Here is a 22,612-nt window from a genome sequence, read left to right as displayed (position 1 = left end):
AAGAAAGAAGAAAGAAAGAAAAAGAAAGAACTCCATCTAGGTATGATTTATTCTCTCTCTCTCTCTCTCTCTCTCTCTCTCTCTCTCTCTCTCTCTCTCTCTCTCTCTCTCTCTCTCTCTCTCTCTCTCTCTCTCTCTCTCTCTCTCTCGTGTAAATAGACGCCGTGCATCACAACAAACCCGTAACCGTGATCCCGCAAGTACCACCACCTCTATTACCAAGCCTCTAGATAACTTAAAAATCCTTAGTTTCAATGCGCGTAGCCTAAGAAACAAATTTGATGAACTGAGATGTCTTGCTTTAACAGAAAATTTTGACATAATTGCTATAACCGAAACATTTATCGACACCACAAATATTGATTTAAGTTCCGAATACAACATAGATGGCTACAGACTCTTCAACAAAGATCGTGTAAACCGTAGAGGCGGTGGCGTCGCCCTTTATGTCAAAAGCTATTTGCAACCCACTGACAAAACACCGGGAAACAGTAACGTTGAACATTTGTGCGTGCGAGTAAACATTGCAAAAGTCAACTTAAATATATCTGTCACCTACAGACCTCCCGGGCAATCACGCGATGACGACCTTGAAATGTACAGCGTCTTAAGGCAGTCACTTAATAACAGCGACTCACTGATATTAGGAGACTTTAACCTTCCCCATATCGACTGGGCGACACTGTCAGGTACAGAAGGCGAGTCACATAGAATGATCGAATTTCTAGAAGAAAATTATCTAAGCCAAATGGTTTCTGAGCCAACTCGACAAAATAATATACTCCTTGTTATAACAACCCAAGATAACCTAGTCAGTAGTGTCACGGTAGGAGAACACCTCGGTTCTTGCGATCATAAATTAGTGCGCGTCGACATTAAAGCTCAATCATCAGTGACTGAAAATAAAGTAAAGGTGCCCAATTTCAAAAGAGCTAACTTCGTAGAAATCCGACAAAACTAACAGAAATACAACTATCAGATGACGGCAACGTAGAGGAAGCCTGGCTAAGCCTTAAAATCACTTACTCACTCAGCAGAACACATTCGTCCCCTTGTGCGAAGCGAATTAACACTAATAAAAAGCCCACCGTGGTTTAATAGCGAAATTAAACAATCAGTCAATGAGAGAAAATTGTTTTACAGGTTAAAGAAAGAACAAAGCACGCCCGAAAACATTAGACTTTATAATGATGCCAGACGACGAGTAAAAAGACTAGTAGGTCAGGCAAAGCGTAGATACGAAGAAAATATTGCAGCCAACTGTAAAAATAATCCGAAATCTTTCTTCAGTTACATAAACAACAGAAAGGCGATCAAAAGTGGTATTGGACCTTTAACAAACAGCGACGGTGCACTAGTGACTGACAGCCAACACATTGCAAACCTCTTAAACAATTACTTTTCCTCGGTGTTTAATACTAACAGTCTTCCTCTCGCTACCACCAACACCAGTACTATTGTAAATCTCGAGCATGCATTGCCTAATTTTGAAATAACAACCGATGAAGTCCTTAAAGCTCTCCATTCACTTAAAACAAATAAAAGTCCTGGACCTGACAAAGTATATCCAACTCTGCTGAAAGAAACAAAGAGCGAAATACTCTCCTCCCTCACAACCGTATTCAATATGTCCTTGCGACAAGGCATCGTCCCTTCAGATTGGAAAAAGGCTAACGTGACACCGATTTTCAAGAAAGGAGACAAAAAAGTACCAGGTAACTACAGGCCCATTAGTCTAACTTCGGTTGTAGGTAAGCTACTTGAGGGCATAATTAGAGACAAAATTGTGAATTACCTTGAAAGCCACTCATTGATTGGGGACTCACAACATGGCTTCCGAAACAAAAGATCCTGCCTATCAAACCTATTAACCTTTATAACGACCTCTTCACTGTTTATGACGTAACCAAATCACTGGACGTAGTCTATCTTGATTTCAAGCGTTTGATAAAGTCCCACATCATAAATTACTTTACAAATTAAAGCAAATAGGTATTGACGGTCAAGTAAACCAATGGATCGCGAATTGGTTGAGCAACAGACAACAAAGAGTAGTGATCGACGGATTTAACTCAGAGTGGGCGCCTGTCACTAGTGGCGTCCTCAGGGCTCGGTCCTTGGCCCAGTGCTCTTCATTATTTACATCAACGACGTGGATGTTGGACTCAATAACCGCATTAGTAAATTTGCAGACGACACAAAGATTGGCAACTCGGTTCTCACTGACGAAGACAGGCAAAGCCTCCAAGAGGATTTGCACAAAATTTCAACGGTCGGATAGATGGGAGATGCCCTTTAACGTAGACAAGTGCCAGGTCCTTCAAGTTGGAACGAGGAATAAGAAGTTCGAATACGAAATGCGCGGCGTTAAACTCAAAAGCGTTCAATGCGTCAAAGACTTGGGGTCAAAATCGCGTCAAACCTCAAATTCTCACAGCAATGCATCGATGCAGCAAATAAAGCGAACAGAATGTTGGGCTTCATTAAAAGAAACTTTGTATTCAAGAATAAAGATGTAATACTCCGCTCTACAACAGTTTAGTCAGACCCCACTTGGAATATGCGGTACAGTTTTGGTCTCCCACCATGCAAAGGATATTGCTAAATTAGAAGGTGTTCAGCGTCGGGCAACGAAAATGATCCCTTCCTTGCGCAACAAATCCTACGAAGAAAGGCTTTCTACCCTTAACATGTTCTCTCTTGAGAAACGTCGCCTCCGAGGAAAACTGATCGAATGTTTTAAAATACTTAATGGTTTCACGAATGTAGACAGATCAACATTGTTTATGATCGATGACACTTTGCGCACGAGGAACAATGGCGTAAAACTCAGATGTAGACAAGTAAATTCAGACTGCACCAAATTTTTCTTCACCAACGTTGTAGTGCGAGAATGGAATAAGCTTCCACCGTCAGTGGTCCAGTGTAACACGATTGACTCCTGCAAAAATAAGCTCGACCGTCACTTCCTTCATCTTAATATCAACTAGAGTAGAACTGCAACGTTTTGGAGTCTTCTGAGTAATGTAAAATCACTTAGGTTTAAGGACAGACCACCAAGTCTGGACCATGGGGTCTGTGTGGTCTGATTTTCTATGTAAATCTATGTAAATCTCTCTCTCTCTCTCTCTCTCTCTCTCTCTCTCTCTCTCTCTCTCTCTCTCACACACACACACACACAAAAGACTAAATCATTTTCATTTGTTTTTTTGCACATGTATAATTACCTTTCTCCTCCTCCTCCACGTAAGCTCTGTTCTCTTGTTTCTCCTTTTCCCCCTGCATATTCTTCATCATCATCGTCATTGCTGGTTGTTGTTGTTTTCCCCACAAAGGCTTTCTTGCCCTACATTACGACTCCTTGATCTCATCTCCGGCCGCGCCCAGGATGTCAAGGAAGATCATGGCTGGAAGAAACAGGGGCCGGGCGGGACAAATCGGACCTTTCTCAGTAACGAACGCGGCTAACTATCCTACCCTTTTTTTGGTGTGTGTGTGTGTGTGGTGTGTATGTGTATGTGTGTGTGTGTGTGTGTGTGTGTGTGTGTGTGTGTGTGTGTGTGTGTGTGTGTGTGTGTGTGTCCCCCCCTTTAATTCGTCCCCGCGAGGCAAACTCTTAGTCCTCTTTCTTTCTTTCCTCTCTTTCCAGAACCTTTTGTCCCATATCAAGACTTTCTCCTACAGGCAAACAACTGATATGTTTTTGTTTGCCTTTCCCACAAATTAAACAAAATAACTCTTCTCTTCTCTTCTCTTCTCTTCTCTTCTCTTCTCTTCTCTTCTCTTCTCTTCTCTTCTCTTCTCTTCTCTTCTCTTCTCTTCTCTTCTCTTCTCTTCTCTCTCTCTCTCTCTCTCTCTCTCTCTCTCTCTCTCTCTCTCTCTCTCTTAGTACCCTTCTTCCTTCGACAAGACTCTTCAAAAACCTCTCCGGCACCATGGTTGTTTCCTGGAACCTCTCTACCTTCCAGTGGTAAACTATGAGGCTTTTCCCTTCCTCATGCTGGATAATAAACCCTCTCATCAAGCTCAAGTTCACTACTGTATGCGATGCCTCAAGGTAAAAGTCATCGTGGCCGCCGCCGTTGATGAGTGGCTTTGTGTGCGTGCGTGAGTGCGTGCGTGCGTGGTGTGCAACTCACTTCCCAAAAAGCCGTGAAGGGATGGGCGGGGCGTGAGAGTCCATCATCCTGTTCTTGCATTATCCTCGCCCACTCTGCGTCATCCTCATCTATTTCTTATCTCAGTCTCCTCCCTTCAATCATACATCCGTTTCAGCATCACTACGACCACCACCGCCAACACCAACACCAACACCACCAACAAAACCAACAACATCAAAATAAAACCAAGAAATCCGCGGCTTTTCTTACATCGTTTTCTTTGTCCATCTTCCATCACAGTTTTTCGTTTTCCATGCATATTACCCACTCCCCCACCCCTTTTCTTTACCTTTCCTTCCGTGCCTCTTCTCCTTTTTCTCCTCCATGGGTCTGGAACTAGCCGGTTTTCCCTTCCCAGCGTCGATTCCATCCTCGTCATGCACTCCCGGCGTCTGTCTTCCCCACGTCCATATACTGCATCCCCTCCTCTTGCTCTTTCCTCCGGGCCTCCTCCTCCTCCTCGCCATGCCAGAACCGGTCGTTGCTGCTGCACCATCCCCAGCACGCCAACAGAGCCGCAGACCAAAAAGTGTGAGTAGTAATTATAAGTATTGTTAAGTTGTTTAGGTGGTGCTGCTGTTGGTGGTGGTGGTGGTGCAAAAGAAATGAAGTAGCAACAAAAAGCAATACCAGCTTTTCTCCATCTCCCTGTTCTTTCTCGCTCATCCAGCCGCCATGATCCTAGGTACACAGGAGGCGCGCCCAGAAATACCCAGCCTGCGAGGAATGCTGTAAGAAACGTCACTGAAATGCCCTGAGAACGAGCCCCGTCGCCACACCCTTGGCCGTGCACCTGTCACTAGAAACACAACCCACGCCAAGTTTTCCGTTTGTTTATATATTCCCTCCAGCCGCGGCCACGCCCTCAGCCCATCGCCTTGCCTCGCGACGGACGTGGACGGGAGAGGATTCGTGACCTTCCTCAGTTTTACGCTCCACCAGCAGGTTCACCGTTATTCTGCTGCACCGCGGGTCTCAGAAACTTTAAAGAAAATGCATTTACTCCTTAATTACTTCTGAGCGTGAAAATGCGAGTTGCACATCGATGAAACGTAATTAACCCCTGCATAGCGGACATTATATGATTTAATGAACATCTATGTAATCGGAGTTGCTTCCAAGCGTGATAACACAAAAATAAACATCCATCAAATGTGATTGAATTTGCAAAATGCAGATTTAATTCTTTAATTTATCACAGAGAAAAAAGTGACTAAAAAGCTAATATTTTACTCTCATCTCTATCTCAAAATTTAGCAAACCGTCACATAACCATCGAAATACAAAAAAACGATAACACACACTGCTGGCCTCACAAAAATCACACGCAGCGGAGTAAGTAATCCACAAAATGCAGCATCGATCACTTTGTATATTACTGAGAAGAAATACAGTAAAACACTCGTGCATTACTGACTTATTCCCTCAAGAAAAAAGTCTAACGAAATTTCATACACTACACTTTCCATAAAAAAAAAATCACACGCCCCAAGTCCAGGTAACTGATTACCTCCACGCAAAATTCACACTTTAGTTTATCACCGGAAAGAAATAATTTTAAAAAGTTACTACCTTTTCATTCACGAACTCCAAAAACGCAGCGAAATATCACGTACGCGAAACCTAGAAAATAAATAGACGTCACTTTTAAAAACATAATAATGCCACAAACTACTGACCCGTTCATTAGAAAGAACCATTTTGACTCCCTAAAGCGCACGAAAACACCACACTGTACCGACGGGAGCAAAAACAACTCCACATCCAACTAGGTAACGCAACATAACACGCCCCTCGAGCCCGACATTCACTATTACTGCAGCGTTCCCACCGCCACTAAGGACCTGAGGGGCTTGGCGGGGCGGCCGTAAACCGATCACCAATGGCCACCAGCAATTAAAACTTTCCTTTGTTGCAAAGCCCGGCAGCAACCAGCAATGGGAGGGGCGCACAGGAAGGGAGTGGTGGAAACGGGATTAGTGATTCGGTGAAGCGGTAGGGAAAGGATGGGAGGGAATGGGATACAGAGAAAAGGCTGGGAAGGGGGGATAGAGAAGAAAGTGAAATGGATAGTTGTTGGAAAGGGGGAACAGGAATGGAGGGAAAACACCGGATTGGGATTGGGTAACATGGCGGGGAATAAGAGATGGGGTATAGGGAAGAGGTAAGAGATTGAAAGAGGCTAAAAAATAATGAAATGGAGTAAAGGGGTGGGAAGGATGAGAAAGAGAGAAAGGAATAAAGCTAAGTGGATATGATGGGGGATAATAGAATGAAGGGGAAGAAGAGGGAGGGGACGGAAAGCGATGAACATAAAACTGAAGAACAGGAGTAAAGGGATGAAAAGTTTGATAAAGAAAAATAAACGAATAAAACAAAATAGCGACAATGGGAGATAATGGGATGACAGGAAGATAATGGCATAGCAGAAAGAGAAGGACGGAAAGAGGGAAAAAGTAGAGTAAAATATAGGTAAAAAAAATGTTAGGGAGAAGGGATGAATGGGACATGGCAATAGGTGGGACATGTGTTAAGCGGAGAAAAAAAAAATTAACGAAGACAGAAGGGTTAATGGGGAGGAGATGAAGAGCGAGAAGCCTTGGAGACAAATTTAGAAGGATGGGTGAGGAAAAAGGGGGAAGGGGGGGAGACGGTGTGAGGAGTGGAGGAGAAAGGAAGGAGGGAGGTGGGGGTAAAGAGGAGGGAGAAGAAGGACGAGGAACGTAACAGCTGGCGAAATGAAGACACAGTGGAGGAGACGTTGTTTGCTCTCCTCACGTAAATCGCAGCCGAAAGAGAGAGAGAGAGAGAGAGAGAGAGAGAGAGAGAGAGAGAGAGAGAGAGAGAGAGAGAGAGAGAGAGAGAGAGAGAGAGAGAGAGAGAGAGAGAGAGAGAGAGAGAGAGAGAGAGAGAGAGAGAGAGAGAGAGAGAGAGAGAGAGAGAGAGAGAGAGAGAGAGAGAGAGAGAGAGAGAGAGAGAGAGAGAGAGAGAGAGAGAGAGAGAGAGAGAGAGAGAGAGAGAGAGAGAGAGAGAGAGAGAGAGCAACAGGAATAACGAGAATTAAGAAAGGACGAAAAAATGAAGAAAAACGTGACTATCGGAGATAAATGTAAGAGAAAAATCAACAGAGCTTTCTCAAGGACAAGTTTCTCACAAGCCGATGAGAGTTAAGAATGTTGAACCCTCTACATATATTCACCACCACCACCACCATCTCCTCGTCCTCCTTTTCAACTTCCTTCGTATACTTCTTCCTGAATTTATTCGCCGCCATATTTCTATTTTTCGTTCATCTCATTTCTCCTCCATTTTCCTTTCATTCTCAAATTACGTTTCCATCCCTAATCCTTTATATTAGTTTTCTCCTCCCTTCCTTCATGCTCCCAATATCTTTTTCTCAATCCAATTTATTTTTCCATCGCTTTCCCGTAAGTACATTTTCATTCTCGAATTATATTTCGTTTCCTTTCCTTTCATAATCTCTCTTCAAACCTTGCCTTTATTTTCCTCTCTTACACATTCCTTTCATCACCTTTCCTTTTCTATTCCTTTTATTTTTCTTTCCTCAATGACCTTTTCACCTTCCCTTCCTTCATTACATTTTCCCAACACTCCTTTCCCTTCATTTTCTATCTCTTCACCTTTCCTCTGCATCCCCTTAATTAACTTCCCTCTCTCTCATCTTCATTCCACGTTCCTTTCATGTTCCAATAATTCTTCACCAACTCTCCTCTCCTCCTCCCTTTCTCCCTCCTTCCACCTCTGATTCATCGCTTTATATCCATCCACTCTTCAAAGCCACCCTCCATTTCCTTAACTTTCGCCCCAGCCCCTTTGACCACGCTGGGTGCCCCCCTCTCGCCCTTAACTTTGAACGAACCCTACACTTTTTTTTTCGTCCTCACCTGCAAGTATCGCCGTGTGTTCCTTAATTGCGCCTCCAAATTTTTTCTCACACTTTTCCTTCGTCCCGAGAATCTCTACTCCTCCTCCTCCTCTTCCCTCTCATCATCGTCTTCACCATTCTCCTGCTTCTCCTCCTCCTCCTCGGCTTCGTCTTCGCCCTCGTCCTCGTCCTCCTCCTCTTGTACTTTCTCTCCATGTCTCCATTGTTCCTCTTTTTCCCTCATGCAGTTCTTTTTCTTCGCCTCCTCTTTCTTTTTTTCTTTTCACCCTCCTCCTCATCTTCCTCCTGCTCCAGCATCTTTGTTTTTTCTTGTGCCTTCCCCCCTCCTATTTCTGCGTCTCTTCTGTTCTCTTCCTAGCCTCCATTTCTTTCCCCTCCCGTGTTTTCCCTGCCTTCCACTCTCCTTCTCGTCCTCCACCTCGTCCTGAGTGCTTTCTTTTTCTACCTCCACCTCCATCTCCTTCGTCGTCTCTGCCTCCTCTTTCTCCTCCTCACGCCTCTGCTCTACCTCTTCCTCTCTTACCTTTACTTCCTCCTTCTCCTTCTCTTCTTGTTTCTCCTCCTCCTCCTGCGTCCTTTTTTTTTTTACACTCAATCTTCTACGTCTTCTGTGCCTCCTCTTTCCCCTCCTCACGCGTCTGCTCTACTTCTTCCTCTCCTACCTTTACTTCCTCCTCCTCCTCCTCCTCCTCCTCCTCCTCCTCCTCCTCCTCCTCTTCTCGGCCCTGCAGGAGAGACAAGACAAACTTCCCGCCGTGCGTTTCCCTCGTGCAATTAAGATGCCTCGGCCTCGTCGCGCGGGAAATATATCCTACCTGTAATTATTCACCTGGCCAAGCTTGTGTGTGTGCGTGTGCGTGTGCGTGTGTATTTGTACGTATATTGCATTTCCTTGGGATCAGTATTCTATCTAACTAATAAACAAACTAACTAGCTATGTGTGTGTGCATGTGTGTGTGTGTGTGTGTGTGTGTGTGTGTGTGTGTGTGTGTGTGTGTGTGTGTGTGTGTGTGTGTGTGTGTGTGTGTGTGTGTGTGTGTGTGTGCGTGCATGTGTGTGAAGTTGAAAAGAAACGTCAAAAAGCACTCCCAGGCCTCCACGTCGGCCATTGTGTTGAAGAATTCTTGATTTCCTTGAGAGGCGAAAAAAAAAAATAACGCACATTACCTCCTTCGTGACCTTTGCAATGGAGGTGAGAAAAATATAATTCCACGTTTTTTCTCTCCCATTCAAGGTCCAACAAATATCATCCACGGCAATAAAAAGAAGTAAAAATGCATCACAGTGACCTGAACCCGAGAACCGAAAAAATCTCCGGGAAAACAATTATAAGTTTCCAGCAATTAGATGAAAAGAAATGAGTCGAGTTCCAGAGCGATGCGTCACAATGTTGCAGACCTTCAATAAACGTTAGGGAGGTCGTCTGTGTAGCGTTGAAGATCACGTTCGGTAGAAGGAGTCCGAAATGGAGAGACAAGGAATGTGATGTGAAGGGAATGAAGGAAAGGATGTGAGGTCATTATGAGGAAGACCAACACGACGACTAACGAGGAGGAGGAGGAATGAATACAGAATACGAGGAATACAGAATACAATGAATACAGAATACAATGAATACAATGAATACAGAATACAATGAATACAATGAATACAGAATACAATGAATACAATGAATACAGAATACAATGAATACAATGAATACAATGAATACAGAATACAATGAATACAATGAATACAGAATACAATGAATACAATGAATACAATGAATACAGAATACAATGAATACAATGAATACAGAATACAATGAATACAATGAATACAATGAATACAGAATACAATGAATACAATGAATACAGAATACAATGAATACAATGAATACAATGAATACAGAATACAATGAATACAATGAATACAGAATACGACGAGAGACAGGGGAAAAGTTGAGGAAAGTGATGACATGGATAGGAAGGAACGCCGCGAGGTTATAAGGAAAGCCACTAACACGCGATGGAATGATGTAAATTTGTAAAGCGAGATGAAGACAGATTAAGAATATATTAAAAAAAAAACTGTTGAGAAAGGATCGATCATTAGGATTAAGCTGAGTTTAATATATACTAACATGAAAATCAGTACAAAACAATAGGAATAAACATAAGAGTAAAAAGGATGGGTGGGAAGGAGAAAAATGCAGGTGTATACATGGTGAGAGGTTAATCAACATAACAGAAAGTTGATCTTCGTAACACAAGGGGAAGGTAAGTACAGGAAGGGCATCACTTGAAGAGGCATGATTCAGAAAGACTAGCAAGGGATAATTAATTCAAAACAGAGGAAACATACAGATTAGAGTTTAGTGATGTCGTTGAATGATGATACACAGGGAGAGATAACGAAGTTTTGAGGAACATTTTAGTGGTATTGTAAGAGTATCAGCGCCTCCAGGAGAAAACAGGGAAAGCCAGTACAGCAGTTGCGCCCTCCCCGACTCACTCCCCGGACCGCCAGCACTTCACGAGGCGCGGCTGTCACGGTTTTTGTCTGCCTGTCTGTCCTCTGTTCCCTCCGTGCTGAGTCACGCGGCCACTCTCGCTGCCTCGCCTGTTCGTTCGCTCAGCCTCACTCTGTCCTTCTCGCTGTCCCGTTTTTATATCAAAGGACGGCTTGGTAATACTGTTGCAATACGTGTGGTCATCGTTTTTTATTACTCATTATGGGAAGCAGCCAAGACCGCCTGAGTAAAGGAAATACCGATGAGGTGAGTTCAAACACTGCACGTGCACAAAGGCTGGCATTTTAAGGAGTCAACACGGGGTCTTTGCTTCACTTATCCTCGTACTACGCAACTCACAACCAATTCCTCTGATTCCAAGAAATTTTACTGATGTTCATCCTTACTAATCGCAATTAGCTGTAAAACGTGTACACACAAGCTGAGAGGAAGTCAATACTAACGAGGGTTCACGCACATTCCCCGTTTCCTTTGTTGCTTTTTCTTCCTAACAATTAAATTTGCTTGCCATCCACGATGCACTTCACTTAAATGAGTCGTTTGACCCCACTAGTGCAAACACACTTCCGGGAATCACATCACCCCCCCACGCCCCCTCACACCCTCACTAGCCCCTGTATCCATGGGGTCCACCACGCCTCTTTTCCTTATGACTGTACTTTTCACTCCTTGCTGCCACACTGCCTAGGATACAAGGAATGGAAGGCACAGTAATTTGAAATTTTAGTCTTAATGAGGAGTATATCTCAGTTCATATAAAAATATTTACGTTTTGCCAAAGTTCAATATCAAACGTATATTCTGATTTTCTATGAACTTTTGTGGCAAGGCTAAATGTGTTCTTGGCAGCATCTTCTTTGCCTACGATAGTTTTGATGCACCAGTAAAATCAGTCCGTGGCGTCAGGAGCTTCCAAGAATGTGTCAGTCGTGTAGTTACGACGTACTCGTAGCTCAGGCCCGCCATGCCTCCCTCCCTCAGCCTCTCCCCCATGAAAAGGACACCGCGCCTCGGCCAACAAGGCAGGACAGACGGCTCGTCCACCTGGGAGGCAGGTGTGCACGCTCTGATTCACGTGGCAGGACAGTTAGCCGCTGAACTACAACTCAGTGGCTAACTGTCGTGGTCATCTGGCAATGTGTATACGCGCCGCCCACATGTTACGCTCACTAGTGGCGCGGCGTAAAGGCCTCGTGTAGCTTCTGGCTGCTTGGCGCTTATTAACGCGCTGCGGCTACCTGCACTCAACGCCTCCTACAGTAGTTCAGTATTACACATCCATACATCAATCTGCTCATCGCTACGCATGTTTCTCCACGCGCTTTTATTATTGATGCTTCAGCGTTTTCGTTCCCTACACTCAACACTCTCCTTCTTTATAATATAGAATCTACAAAAATCAAATCAAAGGTGCCTGTTTCTAATTATTACTCTTGCTCTTTATGCGTCAGCGCTCGGCAGACGGCAACCCTAGTTGAAAAAAACTGACGCCTGGGGCGACGTGATCCAGGCGGCGGCGGCCTTCACCTCCTTGTTGGCATTTGACGCAACGCTCCACCTTCGGCTTGACCGCTTTATTCTGGCACAAACAACACCTGATTGGAGCTGTGTGTTGACTTACCTGCTGCATGACAGTCAAAGCACTTACCAGTTCCTTAGGTTTTGTAAAGGCATGCAATGGGCACAACAGTGTAATATTTTATGTATTACTTAATTTCAGTAACTCATCATCTCAACCTAAAATTGCCACACTAAAACCCCAGAAATCATGCAATATAAGCATACGCTGTATTACTGAGTGGCGCAAAAAAAAAACTTTAACGATTGCGACATAAGTGAGATATGTAAGGCCTTGGTGGGCAGCGAGAATTGTAAAACGGTTACGCTAAATTACCTTTATGTCGGCCCACGCCTCGAAATTACGTGTTAGCCTGCCGGCATCATATATACATCGTGTTAGTTAATGTGGCTTCTTGGAAACGAAAGGAAAACACTAACGTTTTCATGTCAAAATCAAGTGTGTGTGTACTCACCGACGCTGTGGAGCCGCCGTGCCCGACCCTGCGGAAGAAAGGATTGATTAGTTTGCCTCTTCGTCTCATTCTCCGAAAACAACGGAAAGAACTTAATCAAGATTGAAATCTATTCAGTCCAAAATGAAGAAAATAGTCCTCTGTGGAATAAAAGAAGCACATGGAAAAACCTGAAATCAATCATGACCTTAATATCAAAATGAAAAAAAAAAATTATGTGTCAGAGCGTGGTGGAAAGGAACTGCTAAATTTCATGTGGAATAAAAGAAGCACATGGAAAAACCTGAAACCAAACATGACCTTAATATCAAAATGAAGAAAAAACATGTTTTATGTGTTGGAGCGTGGTGGAAAGGAACTGCTAAATTTCATGTTACTTTTCATGCCAAATAGCAATAGAAAACTGATATGTGTTTGGGAAATGTATATGTTTATCCATCGTCAGTCTGATTCCCTCAGCGAGCGGCAGCGCGCGGGGATCGGGGCAAGGCAAGGGTGAAGGTGAAGATGCACCGGAGGGCTGCCCCGGGCGACACTACTACCACTCCTGCCCCGCGGCCTCGGAGGTGATCGCGGCCACCTGTGTCCCCCGAGGATTATCTGTGTAATTTATCTCCCTTTGTTTTCTCTCCCGGTGTGTCATGTTCATCCTTCCGTTCGTACTATTATTGTATTGATTTCATTGTTATCTGCAATGTATTCAAAATCTTCACATAAAAGCCAAGTACTTAATGAAACAAAGCAAAGCCAAGTAGTAAAATGCGTGAGGAACTTCAGAGAGCTTGCTTATAAGAAATAGTATTAGTATTAGAAGCAAAAGTAGTACTTGTAGTAGTAATAAGAGTGATGGTGGTGGACACAGCAGCGAACGTATTTACCGCTGCTGTTGTCGGTCACCTTTCACCTCTGCTGCCGCGGTGCACTGGCCGCCTCGAGCAGCCCAGCGCCTACCAGCTGGGCCATGAGCTGGCTGGAGCTCCTCAGCAGGGGGTGGGCAACCCTCGCCACATGGACTTGCCTATGACATAATAATTATTATTATAATAATGTAGTTTGAGGTGCCTGCAGACGCTCGTTCACATCACAACACCGCCCCCCACACCTGTAGTGCCCCAGCCCCCTCATAGTCTCCAGATGGCACGCGGCGTAGGTCAGGTGTCAGTGAGAGACGCGGGTTGCCATGTTGCCGCCCGCGGCTGTGGGCGTAACACACTGTTGCCGCCCAGCCGGTCACGCGGGCCACGCCAGCGGCAAGCATACCTGTAGGTTTCACGGCATGCGCAACACTTGGCAGCGTTGTAAAGACGCAGGTACCGTGGAGAGAGTTTTGCTCTCGTATTAACCTTGGATGTCCCGTGAGGAGAGCAGCCGTTCTTACCCGCCAGGGTCGAGGCCACCGCGATGCATCCAGCGACCATCACCCAAGGACCTGCGCACGCTGCCTTCCACAAGGCAAAGATTAAGCACATAATCGTAGCCAGAAGATAGTGCACTTTACTAATAAATGCAAGCTCCCTCAGCACGGGAATGTGGTAAAAATCTATACGCCAAATGTTGGCCTAGTTAGCCCGTTGCAACATAGGCAAAAATAGTTTACAAGTAGTTAGCATTCACAACAAAACATTTGTAGAGCTATTGCATTGCATGGTATAGATACTGTGGGTGTGTGTGTGTGTGTGTGTGTGTGTGTGTGTGTGTGTGTGTGTGTGTGTGTGTGTGTGTGTGTGTGTGTGTGTGTGTGTGTGTGTGTGTGTGCGCGGGAGGGAGGGAGAGGGGGGGGTGACAAGAACGTGGAGTCTATGCCAACAAGAGTATACAATATTACATAAAAGTGTGATGTTTGATATTCATGACAAAGGTGATTTTATAGCAAACCCGATGGATTATGGCACATCATGCTACTGTACTTCAGTAAATAATAATGATGATGTGTGCAAACATACGTTACGTAAGCGTGTATAGGCTTACCTATTGTTTTTGATGCGGGCGACGCCTTACACACTCATCCAAACACGGGACAACAAACCTAACCAAATTGTCTGAGCACACAGCGAGTCGCGGGGCGTGGAGGGCACTGGGGGAGCCAGGCGAAGCTGATGAACACCGCGGCGCCTGGCAACACGGGGGGGAAGGTGGAAGGGGAAGGGAAAACACTCGCCAGACAAAACCATGTGTTATAAAACTGACGCGTGAAGGAAAGATTTGGATGATGGAGAGAGAGAGAGAGAGAGAGAGAGAGAGAGAGAGAGAGAGAGTATTCTTGCAAAAACTTCTCTGCACCGCGTACTCAAAGGACATTAGTCTCATCAGTTCTCCTCGGACTGTCCTCTGACTCACGACAATCCAAGCGTGGCAGTGTAGTCTCCGTTGTCATCCTTTGCATGCCTTTTCCATCACCATTTCTTTTTCTGAACTTGCAGCTACCGTCCCCAAAAGTCTAAACCTTTCCCCTTGAGCATTGTACTGACATCAAAGCTAAACCGGCATCCTCACACCCTCCCATATACCTTGAGTCGTGGGAAAGTCTGGCTCTACACATTTGCAATTCAAGTTGCTCGTTTTTTTAGCAACATTAAAAGGGGCCTTTGTTTTCTTTTGACCCTCCGGTCGTCTCGCTGTGCCGCAAGGCGTGGGGCCAGGAATGGAAACAAAACATGCACGAGACAGCACAGTGAGCGCGCACGCGGACACACACACACACACACACACACACAATCACACATACTTTCTTTTCGATTTATTTACTTACATGATTAAAGTTCTGGTGTGTCTTACTCTTTCTAAACAATAGGGTGACATCTTCGAGGCAAAAAAGGAGCGTCATACTTTTTTTTATAACTTTACATTTACTGTTATGGAATTTTCGTTTTTTTTTTTTTGTAATGAAGACTTCAAGGTAAATGACACAACAGTTAGGAAAGTCATTTTTCAGAATCTCATACTTACTATTTTGGAATTTTCATTCTTGTCAATAACTTATTTACAGCATTTTCAACAACAACAGAGGACCTCGTCAAAATCTAACTATTCGGCACACCAAACGATAACAAACTGTCGATAAAAAAGAAAACACAGAATACAAACGAATAAAACAAGAACCCGCCGAGCCACTTATAGACCAGTTTACAAACACTAGCGCCCTGGGTCCGCGGCGGCCTTCTGGTGAGCTCATGAATCCCGTGACCAACTCCGGCAACATACGGCGACAGCGAATAATGTTTTTGAACTATGTGCGCCCCGTGATAAATCCAGCCTTAACTTTGCATAATGAGCTGCCCCGGAGGAAAAAATGAGGTCGGAGTTGCTCGCCGAACCAAAAAACTGTCCCCTAACTTTCTGCGCACACACACACACACACACCGAGAAACTTGTGGCGTGTGTATCATGGCGAATAATTCAGCAGGAAAGTCGCAAGTTACTGAAGTTTCGACGGTTATGCAAGAGAAAGATTCGTCCCCGGCAGCGTTCCGAGACAAACTGGGAGAAAATTAATCGATCAACGGAATATATATCCGCACACACACACACACACACACACACACACACACACACACACACACACACACACACACACACGTAACCATAATTAGAAACTTTTTATTGTTTAGTTCCACGTCTCATCCATAAATATAATCAATGTCCGTCAGGGAGCTTCGGCTCGACGGACCGTGGCTAATGTTAAAATGAATTTGTGTATATGTATATAATGTAATATGTATGATTAGCAATAAACGTTAACTTACTTACTTACAAACACACACACACACACACACACACACACACACACACACACACACACACACACACACACACACACACACACACACGTAACCATAATTAGACACTTTTTATTGTTTAGTTCCACGTCTCATCCATAAATATAATCAATGTCCGTCAGGGAGCTTCGGCTCGACGGACCGTGGCTAATGTTAAAATGAATTTGTGTATATGTATATAATGTAATATGTATGATTAGCAATAAACGTTAACTTACTTACACACACACACACACACACACACACACACACACACACACACACATACACACACATGGCGAATAATTCAGCAGGAAAGTCGCAAGTTACTGAAGTTTCGACGGTTATGCAAGAGAAAGATTCGTCCCCGGCAGCGTTCCGAGACAAACTGGGAGAAAATTAATCGATCAACGGAATATATATCCGCACACACACACACACACACACACACACTGTGACACACACACACACACACACACACACACACAGTTGTGGTTTAAATAACAAAGGGGGCACTGCAGTTGCAATGAGGAGGAGGAGGAGAAGGATGAGGGGGGGGGGGGGGACAGAGATGACCGAGACCGGCAGATGAGACGAGGATTGTGTTCAGGAGGGAGAGGGGACAAGGCGAGGGGAGGAGAGGGGACGCGAGGGGAGGGGAGGGGAGGGAAGGGAGGGGAATGGAGGGAAGGGGACAGGAGGGGGAGGCGAGGTGGGAGGGGAGGGTATCGCACGAGACTGACAGACATAACACCAACAGAGCACCAGCAAGGCCTCAGACAACCTCGACGTCAGCCGCTGCGATGCAAGAGTTGGTTCAGCGCGCGTGTTATTGTTTCGACCCCTTTTTTTTCTCTCCCTCACTCTCCCTCCCTTCTATCTTTCTCTTTTTTATCTCTTCTTTTTCGGAGCAATATTCTTGGGTCGCCCTCCTACCCTTGAGGATCAGACAACAAACTTAAAAGACGAGAGACTATAAAAAAATATATAGTAATCCTCCTCCTCCTCCTCCTCCTCCTCCACTTCTTCCTTTTACTTCCAATCCGTCACTCCTTTCCACTCCCTCCCACCCATCTCATCACCATGTCCCCGAAGCATTCATCTCTCATTTGCTGCCTGCTCTTCAACCCCTTCAAGTGTGTTCCCTTGTTTGCCTCCCCATCTCACTCCTTACCCCTGCTTTAGCCCAACTCTCTCCTCCTTTCTCTGTTACAAGTGCAAAGGAGAGCTCTTTCCCCGGCAGGCTGTGGTATTTGAAATGTGTTGCAGTCTTAAAACAATGGTAAAAATAATACTGAGGATGTATGAAAAGGGCGAACGTGTCATGAGAGGCGGCAAAGGTCACTGTGTCCTAAGAAGCAACGGTCGCAACAGCAGAACCTCGGAGCAATACGGTTACGACAAAGGTCACAGGATCCTAAGAAGCAACGGTCGCAACAGCAGAACCTCGGAGCAATACGGTTACTAAGATATAACAATACTTGGGGTTTATTTTTACTAGTTATCGCGTCTTGAGTCACGTTTCCCGGTCCTTTGCAGTCCAGCAGCCTCGCTTAGCTCGCACGCACCCTATTTTTATTAACTTTACACGACTGATTCCTAATAAACAGTCTCTTGTTCAGATTTTTTTTCGTGCTGTCCTCCAACTGCCTTGCCTGTCTTTGTGTTTGGCGGTCTGTTTGTGTTTGTGTGTCCGTCTTCCTGCCTATCACTGCTTGTTTTGTTGCGTGACTGTTTGCACTCTTGCCTGCGCTCACTTCATGCATTTTTTATCTCTTTCTAGATGCATGTCCCTGTCTGTCCACCTGCCATTCTCTCTCTCTCTCTCTCTCTCTCTCTCTCTCTCTCTCTCTCTCTCTCTCTCTCTCTCTCTCTCTCTCTCTCACACACATTCACTCACTCACATTCACTCACTCACATTCACTCACTCACATTCACTTCACTCATTCATTCTCCATCCCCCCCTTAACGCGCACAGGTAACGAGCAAGCAACGCCTCTCACATTAGGCGAAAGAACCAACACACGTCGGCCTTTCACCCATGGCCCTCAAGAGTGCCTCCTGAACCCGGTCTCTCCGGCAGCAATCACGGCAAAGCGAACTCAAACGCTGCAGTCGACTTTTCTTCTCATTTACAAACGCGAGGTGTAATTACGACTGAGTGAGGGGCTAAATACCTCTCCCACTTTTCCAACAACGTTAATGATTGGGTTAATGAACGGCGAGTAAACTTGAATTTGCGTGGGAGAGGGCTAAAGATAGGAGGGAGGGTGGGTATACTAGAGGGCATGACAGAAATGGACTGCGCGTAGGACGTTTCACGGTGGAACAAGTTTTGGTAGTTTTAGTTCAGGGTTGCGCGCCGATACACCATGCACGGCGGCCACTCTGGTAGCAAACTTTCAGCGTCAATAAAACACAGAACACCGGAGAACAGCGAGACTCTTCGACCAGAAAATGGAACATAGACGGAAAGGGCCAGGAAAGGAAAGGACTAGGGCAGATGAAGGTAGAGAAACAAATACCGGGGAAGTGATAGGATGCGATGGGCGGAGAATGGAATATGGAGAGGGGGTGGAGGAGTCTAGGAAAGGGTAAAAAGCGACAGAGTGAAATGTAACGAAAAGTGGAATTGACTAGATGTGACAGGAAAAGATTGGAGCATAAAAGGCGGAGCAGACATGGAAAGCAATGGATGAATGTGGGACGGAAAAACTAAAACTGACAAAAGGAAAGACATGAAAGGGGTGAGGGCGGGAGGGAGGTGACCTTTGATGCCAAGAACTCGAGGCCTCATATGTCACTCACCTTATCCCAAAGCCCCATCTACACCAAACCTCACATTTTCCCTTTTCCTCCCCATCACCACCATCGCCATCACTATCCCTCCCATCACCGGCCCCGCCTCCCACCCTTAATCTAGGCCTTCATCACCAGACCCATTTCGTCCGCCACCTTCATCACGGAGAGTTTGATTTTTACTTTTCTCCACCGCCTCGCCATCTGCACCACCACACCTTGCTTCATCAAACAGCCGCCCCGCACCATAACTCACCCGCCTTTCGCTCTACCTTGCCCCCTGCCTCTTCTTCTCCACCCACACTCACCCGTACCCCGTCATCCCCCGCCTCGCCCTTATGACGTCACCCCTGCACCACCCCGCTCTCTAATCCCCGTCGCCGCAACATCCCCCCTCCAGCATCTCCACGGCCTTGAGCGTCTCCCAGCCATGTCATCACTCTCGCTCCTCCAGTCACTCCCATCATCGTCCGGCCACGAGGCACTCCTCTCCCCCGGCCCGTCTGTCTCCCCCAACACGCTAAATAAACCAGACTTGAGGGTGCACCAACTTGCAACGACAGTATTAACTATTACAGATGTTGCTTCCTTCGTGTGTGTGTGTGTGCGTGTGCGTGTGTGTGTGTGTGTGTGTGTGTGTTATAAATAATGTGAAAAAAAGTATTAATATGAACAACTAAAGGCAACACAACAATATCAGCCTCACCACAAATCGTGACCTCAATTAACACTCCAAATATTCGCTCACAAAGATGAACAACTGAGCACAACACACATCTCCCCTCCCGACTGACCACTAATCCCTACGCTAACCATGACCTCATGACCTCAGCACATGCAACGATACAAAACACGCAACACAGCAACAGTTAAGACTTGCCGAATCATCTCTTCGAGGAACTGTACGCATTGCATGACGGGAGACGCTTACTTCCCCTCCTTCCCCCCGTGCAGACCAGCCATCATGCCCAGCCCAGCCCTAACCATAACAGACCACTCGACACTCGACGCCTCTTGCTCCCTGCCTTCGCACCATCTCGTTCCCGTCGTCTCATATCATTCTATTCTTTCCTCCCCAACCACCCCGCCCCGTTCATGCACACTCCGTATCGTCTCCACACCTCATGCTCTGCCTTCCCACCCCTCCCGCTCCCACCACACACTGCATCGCCTCTCTGTCCCCTTGTACCGCCCCGCCCCGCCTCGCTCCACCACGCCCTGCTTTAAGCACGGTAATGGAGCGAGGTGAAGCAGGTCGTGTGGGGCGCCGGAACTCAATATCCAGAAAAGCCTTCAATCTGGCGACCTCCAGGGCAAGGCCACAGCGGACTTGCGGTGTATGATCACGCTCACGACACCATCAGACGCACACGCGGCTCCCGCAGACTCGCTCCAGCTCTTTTAACTAACACAAGAAGGCAAAACAATCTGCCCTCCCTGTCTTCAGGAGTGGAGTATACAAAAGGAAAGAATTATATGAACTTCTAAAGATTATAAATTGTAGGTTTTAACGCATTCCACCGCCGCCAGCAACATAAAACAAAAAGATGGCATGTCATGCCTTCTTTTCATAGTATTTTTTACAAACAAATTGTATGAAGTTTTGAAGAGAAAAAATATTTAAAGTTTTGTACTGCGACTCGAGAAACTAAATCCAGAAGAAAAAATCTCTCTTATCTCCATAAATGGCGTAGATTTGACGAAAGAATCATTTAAACTTAAAGAAAAAATGAGGTTCATTCCTCAAACACAAACAAAAAGCAAGAGACATTGATCCTTTCTACATCCAAGGAGGGAGTTTATCTGATGAAAGATTGAATGAACTGAGAAGGATGAACTGCAATCTACCACCGACGTCCAATACAAGGTTGTCACCGCCAACTCTGTCACCACCTAACGGATGAATGTCGTGTGCTGGTGACTCCCTTACACATCGACGTCCCCGGAGAGCGTTAAAAGCAGGTAACTTAATACCAGAGAAATCAGACATATGCACACCAGCCAGAACTTAGGAGAGTAGAAACATAACAAATAACTACATTATGGTAAGAATACTCCTCAACGAAAACACAAGTCACCTTCTCGTTAACTGAAATGCAACAAATTAGTGAAAGAGATGAAAATGTGAAACTACAACGTAACCCGAGTCATCAAGTCAACGATGGCAACGACGGGAGGGCCTCGGGAGGCTAAGGAGTCATCCTGGTGTGCTCGACCCTCTAAAAGCGTCACTACAGGATGAGAAACGGCGAGCCCGGGGCCGTGAGAGCACCGCGGCAGGCAAAAACGAGGAGAGCAGCTGCTGGTGCGGGGGTGGAGGGTATGGAACCATAGGGAGGTCGGGGTCGTGCTGGACGGGAGGGAAGGGGACGGGGCGGGGCGGGAAAACAGCCGCAGAAAAACGCTTCCACCACCACCACCACCATCAGAACCAAGTGTTAGCCGTGAGCGATGACTGCTGAGCGGATGTAGTTTGAATGTTTGTACTCGTGACCGCCTGGGACGCCTGACCTCAGCGTGGAGACAGTCCGTTGTCCTCCCATGCACTTCACAGGCAGACACGGACGTCCCGCCGCCGCTCGCTGCTACACAAAAACACTGAGACAAACCGTGTCGGGGCAGCGCCAGACGGTACATACGCTCACGACGCCTTTCCGCCTAAATATAACGTGTCGCCCTCGAGCCGCAAGCACAGGGAGCATGCACGCTGCTGCAGACTAGATGGCAGGAGAAAACATCACATATACAAAGAGAATATCTAGCTTTCTATGTCACGTTGAAGTGTTCATGCACATGTAAACTTGTTTCAGCTCAAATGTTTCATATGTTTAAATTAATTTTCTTTATCTTCTTACTCATAAAAAAGTAAAGCCTGATTAGTAATATATTTTAACAACTTCACCCGTGTTAGTTGAAGTGACTATGAATTATTATATTTTATCATTGTCATATCCATTGCTATTGACAATAGGCATAAAGAGTTCTTTAACTCTCACAAAAATAAAGAAAACCCAACAAAGGCGGCGCCATTCCTCTGGTCAACAATGATAAATTCAACATCACGTCAGCCGGACATGCTCGGGAACCCCGACACACACACACACACACACACACACACACGCGCGCGCGCCTTGCAGGCCTGGCAACGAGGCTTTGTCTTCGAGTTCGACGTGGATATAATATGTGATTATGCCAACAAAGAAATTATTATTAGTCACGAAATTTAACACCACTGAGTGCCGGTGATCGAGCCCGTGCCTTGTAAGTAAAAGACCCGGGTTCGGTCTCCGGCACTCAGTACTTAGAAGGCTCGGCCTCCATCCCTGGCACTCAGTGGAGTAACTTTCGAGGTTTTACTTTACGTTCTTGCAGTTTCTCAGATAAAGTATTAGACATTTCATAAATTCGAAGTTGAGTTGGTTTCTTTCGGATTTCTATTAACGCTT

General features: G+C 45.6%; 1 protein-coding gene across 2 annotated transcripts in view; it reads right to left on the bottom strand.

Moving 5' to 3' along the window:
- The window catches only part of LOC126998925 (tetraspanin-18-like), a 235,904-nt gene that overhangs the window by 177,317 nt on the left and 35,975 nt on the right, over positions 1-22,612 (bottom strand). For both annotated transcript variants that reach the window (XM_050861183.1, XM_050861184.1), the window contains one exon: positions 12,613-12,640. The gene's annotated coding sequence lies outside the window, so the exon portion shown is untranslated. The remainder of the gene's footprint in view (positions 1-12,612; positions 12,641-22,612) is intronic.

The sequence above is a fragment of the Eriocheir sinensis genome, chromosome 15, assembly GCF_024679095.1.
Source record: "Eriocheir sinensis breed Jianghai 21 chromosome 15, ASM2467909v1, whole genome shotgun sequence".
NCBI classification, from domain to species: Eukaryota; Metazoa; Arthropoda; class Malacostraca; order Decapoda; family Varunidae; genus Eriocheir; species Eriocheir sinensis.
The sequence above is the reverse complement of the archived record's forward strand: the minus strand, read 5'-3'. Positions and strand labels throughout refer to the sequence as shown.